Genomic DNA, 6441 nt, shown 5'->3' with positions numbered 1-6441 from the left:
AGATGACAGATATGTTAATGTTTTGGGTATGTGTGAGCAGTTCTGAAAATATACACTTTCAAAAATTGCAAACTAAAATATGCAGCGCTCTATAGCATTGGTTCCCAACCTGGGCGTTGCGACCCCCACTAGAAGTTGCCAGAGCATCATGGGGGTCGCCAAGCTCTCTCTATTTTGAGGTTTACAAGAAGAAGAACAATGAATGTGTGAAAAAGTTACAATTATTTTTGAGTATTTTTATAATATTTAATTGTTTATAAGATATATGATAAGAAGAGATATGTATGTCTAACATAGGCCTTTTTTAAGGTGTGAATCTTGCGAGAGTACATAAGGACTCAGGATTCTTTCAAAGATGGGGCAAAATCACTTGTTTTATGTAAAGTACTGAGCAATGATCAGAACAACAAGCAAGCTAGCCAAATGAAAGCAACGATTATGGCAAAGTCATCAGGGAGTGGTAAAATACACAAACGTACTCATAAGTGGTAAAAAGAAAATTAAGATTTATTTGGTTTTATTTATTTTTTATTTGTATTGAATTTGGTTTCAAGACAATGGACAAAGTGCAAATTGAGCATGTGATTTGTGGTGAAAGACTAGCAAATGAAAAATTAATGAATAGACTGGGTGCGCGATTGAGTGCTCCAGGGCTTGTGTGCTAACGGAAAAGCATGAAATACTGTCTATTCCAGAGAACACAAACATAGTTGTCTTTGTTCCTAATTGCATATACACTACGTATAATATATGGTTTTCTCATTAGGGGGGTTTGCAGGAGAGGGGGTCATTGGGAACCACTGCTCTATGTTACTTGAAATAAGTTCAATTATTTTGGTAAGTGGAGGAAGGTGACCACTCAATCTTCAATGTACCAATACATCAAGTTGTTCCCGCTCCTACTTTCATCAGTATTCACATATAAGCCTACCAAACATGTTTATGCCTCTGTGTCAGACAGCTCTTTTGAAATATAGGGGTACATCAGAAAATTAACTAATTCATTGCCTTGAGAGCAACTTAAGTTATATCTGTAATTTTAGGTTTGAACTAAAATGCAACAGCAGGGAAATGTTTAAGAACTTCAGAGGACTGTATCATTCATCAACATATTCTGCCCTGCAAAGGCAAAAGACCTTGCTAGAGTATGGAACTGAGAAAAATGACTTTAAAGTTTTAAGTTGTCCAGCCAAATGTTTTATAGGTAGGACATTGGAAATCTGGCAATTAGTCTGAAATTAATGAAATGTATCTACATAAAATAATTGTGAGGTCAAACTTGACTTTTGACCCCTATTTTGGTACTCTTCCTTTGTATTGTCTGCAAAATTGAGAAGTCACGCCATGGAAAAAGGCAGTAACTTCCACATTATCAATATTTGGTTTCTGTTCACCATTTACAAAATCATTATAGTAACACCTGTATAAAATCTAGTAATCATGGCATTTATTTTGGATGATTTACAATTACTTATAGCCATGTACTTATTGCTATCCTGTGCTTTGGTTGTATTCTGATGGCATTTTTAATACATTATTCATGACACATGCCTCCATAATGGTAATCTTCAATTGGTGTGCAGCACAACTAACAGGTTGACTGCAAATATGTGACACTGAATTATATGAATACATACAAGATAAGCATATTTATAATGAGTAAACATAATAATTTAATTAATAATGGAATGCAAAGATATAACAAATCATGTACAAATTTAAAATGCATGGGATTGGAATAAGAGATAATAAATCATGAACTTGGAATCCTGTTCATTTCTTGTTGTGTCATGCTCTTCATACTTGTCATCCTTAACACCGGAAAGCCCTCCTGGTTGGGGGCATAAAAGGACATCGATTTTTGATGATGTCCTTCTTCTTTACCTCGTCAATCCTCTTCAACAAGGTACGTTCAGCTCGAACTTAGCCCGGAGGAAGTCCAACTCGGTAAAGTGAGCATCTGCATGGGTTTGTTTGAAGAACAGGCTCCTGGAGCCACGTCGCAGCTGAATCACTGACATCTTGCCCAACTTTGGTGCCTTCTTGGTCTAAACACTAGGGTGGCCATCCTTCCAATTCAGCACATTAGCACTCTTCATTTCGACCACTTCCACCTTCCTGGAATTTGAGCTTGACACAACACTCACAAAATCCTCAAAGTCATACACCACTCCTCCAGGATGATTTCTCATCTGCTCGACACCATGGTGAAAACTGTCAGCACTCATGAAAGTGTGTCCCTTCTCAAAGTATTTTAAAGTGATATCCACTATAGAGGTTTAAACCATTAATAAGTCAGACCAGGGAGGATAGCAGGTACTAATTCTTGTTTTGGGTAGAACATTTGTCCACCCAGAAGATGCTGTGGCATATGTCTCTTTCTTTCTCTTGTGCAGTCACATAGGCAGAGGTGATCTCTGCTGCACTTCGCCCTGCCATGCCTTCATTCCACAGAGATTTTTATTTTTTTCTTGCCTACAGAGGCAAAGGTCTCATGAAATGCCACAATACGCTTTGTGAAGATTGATGTTTTCAGACCAGGCATACAAGTCAACATGATTACTTTTTGAAGGTCCACACTCCTCACTGATGTGTCCTCTGGCCAGTCATTTTCTGCATTCCTGGTATGTCATCCTGCTCTGCACAGCAGACTCCTTATGCCCATGCCACCTCTGGCACTGCAAGCAGTCCATGACATGGCCATCCCCATCTTGGTCATTTTTCATGTGCTGATCCTGCAGTAGGCACTCCTCACATTCCTCCTCTCCAAGCTTTGCAAAGCTGATGTTCTTATGCTTCACATCTTTGCAGTAGCTTTCATAGGAGCAGCTGTTGCCTTTTTCCAAATAATCAGCATACATGAGCTTGATGTTAATGTTGCTAGGGAGGTAGGGACGATATGGGGCATGCTCCCTTCGATAGTGGCTGACTGATGGGTGGAAAGATTCAATATGGTCATACACAGGCAAGTGTATTTCTTCCTCTTTGGTGTCTTGGGATCACCTCATTTCCTATCTCCTTCCCCATCACAGAGAGGACCAGGCTGTCATTTGCTGGGTGGTACCCCAGAGTGGCCAAAAAGAAAGTTTTACAGACCTGCTGTGGGACCTGATCTTCATTCTTTAGCCTGTAAACAAGGGACCTGCCACGCGACTTGTTTTTCCATCCACACACAATTTTGCTGTTGGTAGCTGGCTGGAGCGAGGGTGGTCTCTGGTGCTGGTAGTAGAGCTGTGGCTGGAGCGAGGGTGGTCTCTGGTGCTGGTAGTAGAGCTGTGGCTGGAACGAGGGTTGGCTCTGGTGCTGTAGTAGAGTTGTGGCTCGAGCAAGGGTGGGCTCTGGTGCTATGACTGGAGTGAGGGTGGGCTCTGGTGCTGGAAGTAGAGCTGTGGCTGGAGTGAGTGTGGGCTCTGGTGCTGGAAGTGGTACTGTGACTGGAGTGAGGGTGGGCTCTGGTACTATGACTGGAGTGAGGGTGGGCTCTGGAGATGGTAGTAGAGCTGTGGCTGGAGTGAGGGTGAGCTCTGGTGCTGGAAGTGGTACTGTGACTGGAGTGAGGGTGGGCTCTGGTGCTATGACTGGAGTGAGGGTGGGCTCTGGTGCTGGAAGTAGAGCTGTGGCTGGAGTGAGTGTGGGCTCTGGTGCTGGAAGTGGTACTGTGACTGGAGTGAGGGTGGGCTCTGGTGCTATGACTGGAGTGAGGGTGGGCTCTGGTGCTGGAAGTAGAGCTGTGGCTGGAGTGAGTGTGGGCTCTGGTGCTGGAAGTGGTACTGTGACTGGAGTGAGGGTGGGCTCTGGTACTATGACTGGAGTGAGGGTGGGCTCTGGTGCTATGACTGGAGTGAGGGTGGGCTCTGGAGATGGTAGTAGAGCTGTGGCTGGAGTGAGGGTGAGCTCTGGTGCTGGAAGTGGTACTGTGACTGGAGTGAGGGTGGGCTCTGGTGCTATGACTGGAGTGAGGGTGGGCTCTGGTGCTGGAAGTAGAGCTGTGGCTGGAGTGAGTGTGGGCTCTGGTGCTGGAAGTGGTACTGTGACTGGAGTGAGTGTGGGCTCTGGTGCTGGAAGTGGTACTGTGACTGGAGTGAGGGTGGGCTCTGGTACTATGACTGGAGTGAGGGTGGGCTCTGGTGCTATGACTGGAGTGAGGGTGGGCTCTGGAGCTGGTAGTAGAGCTGTGGCTGGAGTGAGGGTGAGCTCTGGTGCTGGAAGTGGTACTGTGACTGGAGTGAGGGTGGGCTCTGGTGCTATGACTGGAGTGAGGGTGGGCTCTGGTGCTGGAAGTAGAGCTGTGGCTGGAGTGAGTGTGGGCTCTGGTGCTGGAAGTGGTACTGTGACTGGAGTGAGGGTGGGCTCTGGTGCTATGACTGGAGTGAGAGTGGGCTCCGGTGCTGGAAGTGGTGCTATGACTGGAGTGAGGGTGGGCTCTGGTGCTGGTAGTAGAGCTGTGGCTGGAGTGAGTGTGAGCTCTGGTGCTGGAAGTGGTACTGTGACTGGAGTGAGGGTGGGCTGCTGGAAGTGGTGCTGTGACTGGAGTGAGGGTGGGCTCTGGTGCTATGACTGGAGTGAGGGTGGGCTCTTGTGCTGGTATTAGAGCTGTGGCTGGAGTGAGTGTGAGCTCTGGTGCTGGAAGTGGTGCTGTGACTGGAGCGAGGATGGGCTCTGGTGCTATGACTGGAGTGAGGTTGGGCTATGGTGCTGGCAGTGGTCCTGTGGCTGGAGTGAGGGGAAACTCCATAAGAGCAACAAGGGTGGTGAACCAAACGCTGGGAAACTAAATTTGAGTTTGTTCATTTTTTTTTAGTTTTGTTTAACATGAGTATGAATCATTAACATTAAATTAAGTTATTCGAATTTAATCTTTTTTACTCCCATATGACATAACCCATTGTCATAATGTGTATTTATTAACATCTCCCTTAATACGGCGAAAATCCATTGCATTCCAACATAACAAGCAACATACTGTCCAATAACAATAATAAATAATACATCCAAAAAGAAGAAGAAAAAATGTATAGATTATAATGACTCCCACTATGGTCCTTTCGTATTGGACCTTTAATTAGAGCTTAGATGGATATTCAGCTCTAAAGGGTAATGCTCAGTCTTCCTCTTTAAAAGGCAAGCCATATCCAGAAAACAGTCATTATAATAGTCTGTCCCCAACATAATATTTACAATTCTAGAAAGACTTTCAGAGCACAAAAAAGAAAAGGCCATTTAATAACTGATCTGTAATTATCAAATTACCTTAAAAGTCCATTGTCTTTTTGTTTTCATTTTATCCCATTTAATCCGAGACTGCAGCACATCTAAAGGTTTGGAGCTTTTCCTTGAAGCCAAGATCTGGATGCCTTCGTCCTCCTCTCATTTCTGGGTAGTTTTTGCCAGGAGATTTAACTACAGTGACCTGATAATTCTTTGCAGATATATCTTTCGTTACTTCCTCAGCAGATTGATACACCTTCAAGCCATCCTCGTAGTTTACCTTGCAGGATATAAAGTTTTGAAGGCAATGTTACTGTATTTTAGATCTTTTTTAACCTCCAAATATTTTCTGCGTTCGGTTGCAATTTCAGGAGGATAATCGTGGTCGATGTTTATCTTCGTTCCATTCCAGATAGATACTTTATTGGCCCAAGTTGATCTGAATATCTTGTCTTTGATGGTGTAACTTAGCCACAGTGGATCTAGGTTTGTTGCATCAGTCGATCTTGAAGTTAGAGCTCTATGGGCTCTCTCAATCTGAAGATCAATTGAAGGCTCTAGGTTTACCTGGGTCTTCAACATTTCTTCTAGAAATCCAATCATATATTTGCCATCCTCAGAGTCTTCTGGTACACCGTAGATTCTTATATTTTGGCGTCTGGATTGACTTTTCTGGTCAGTTCCTTGAATTTAATCTCTCTTGCACCATTGACGATTCCTCAATCACATCCTCTGCATTTTGAATTCTAATTTCTGCCCCTTCAATGTGTGTTTCAGCCTCTCTTGGTGAAATTACTGATTTCTTTCTTTAATTCATCTTGTTGGGTTTGGTTATCTTCTCTGAAGTTTTTTTATTCACAAAGTATCATCTCGAGGCTTAGGTTAGTTTGTTCCATCAGGCTCGCATCGTGATTTTGAGCTTCAGGTGAACTTAATGAGCAGTCGTCGATGTCGTCTCATATTTCGTTTTGTTTAGTTTGTCTTTGTGTTTTTTCTTTCTGGATTCCTCTTGTTCACATCATCGCTTTAACTAAATAGACGTGGGGAGAGCATTGTCTCTATCCTGCCATTTTCCGCTCGGCTCCACCGGAAGTCATGCATGGCTCCTTAATGTTTAAAGGGTTTTCAACATTTGTAACTCATTAAAACACTGGGACAGGTCCATTTTAAAAACATGCATTTGGGTGTGATGTTTTCTAAATGTATATTTATGAATAAAATTATTTAACAAAA

At 43.3% G+C, this 6441-nt stretch overlaps 1 protein-coding gene across 1 annotated transcript in view; it reads left to right on the top strand.

Annotated features, from left to right (window-relative positions):
* LOC127644811 (gastrula zinc finger protein XlCGF7.1-like) overlaps positions 1 to 6441 on the top strand; it is a 367559-nt gene that overhangs the window by 94151 nt on the left and 266967 nt on the right. The window lies entirely within an intron of this gene.

This window comes from Xyrauchen texanus, chromosome 6 (assembly GCF_025860055.1).
Source record: "Xyrauchen texanus isolate HMW12.3.18 chromosome 6, RBS_HiC_50CHRs, whole genome shotgun sequence".
Classification (NCBI taxonomy): domain Eukaryota; kingdom Metazoa; phylum Chordata; class Actinopteri; order Cypriniformes; family Catostomidae; genus Xyrauchen; species Xyrauchen texanus.
This window is presented reverse-complemented; position numbering and strand designations above follow the sequence as displayed.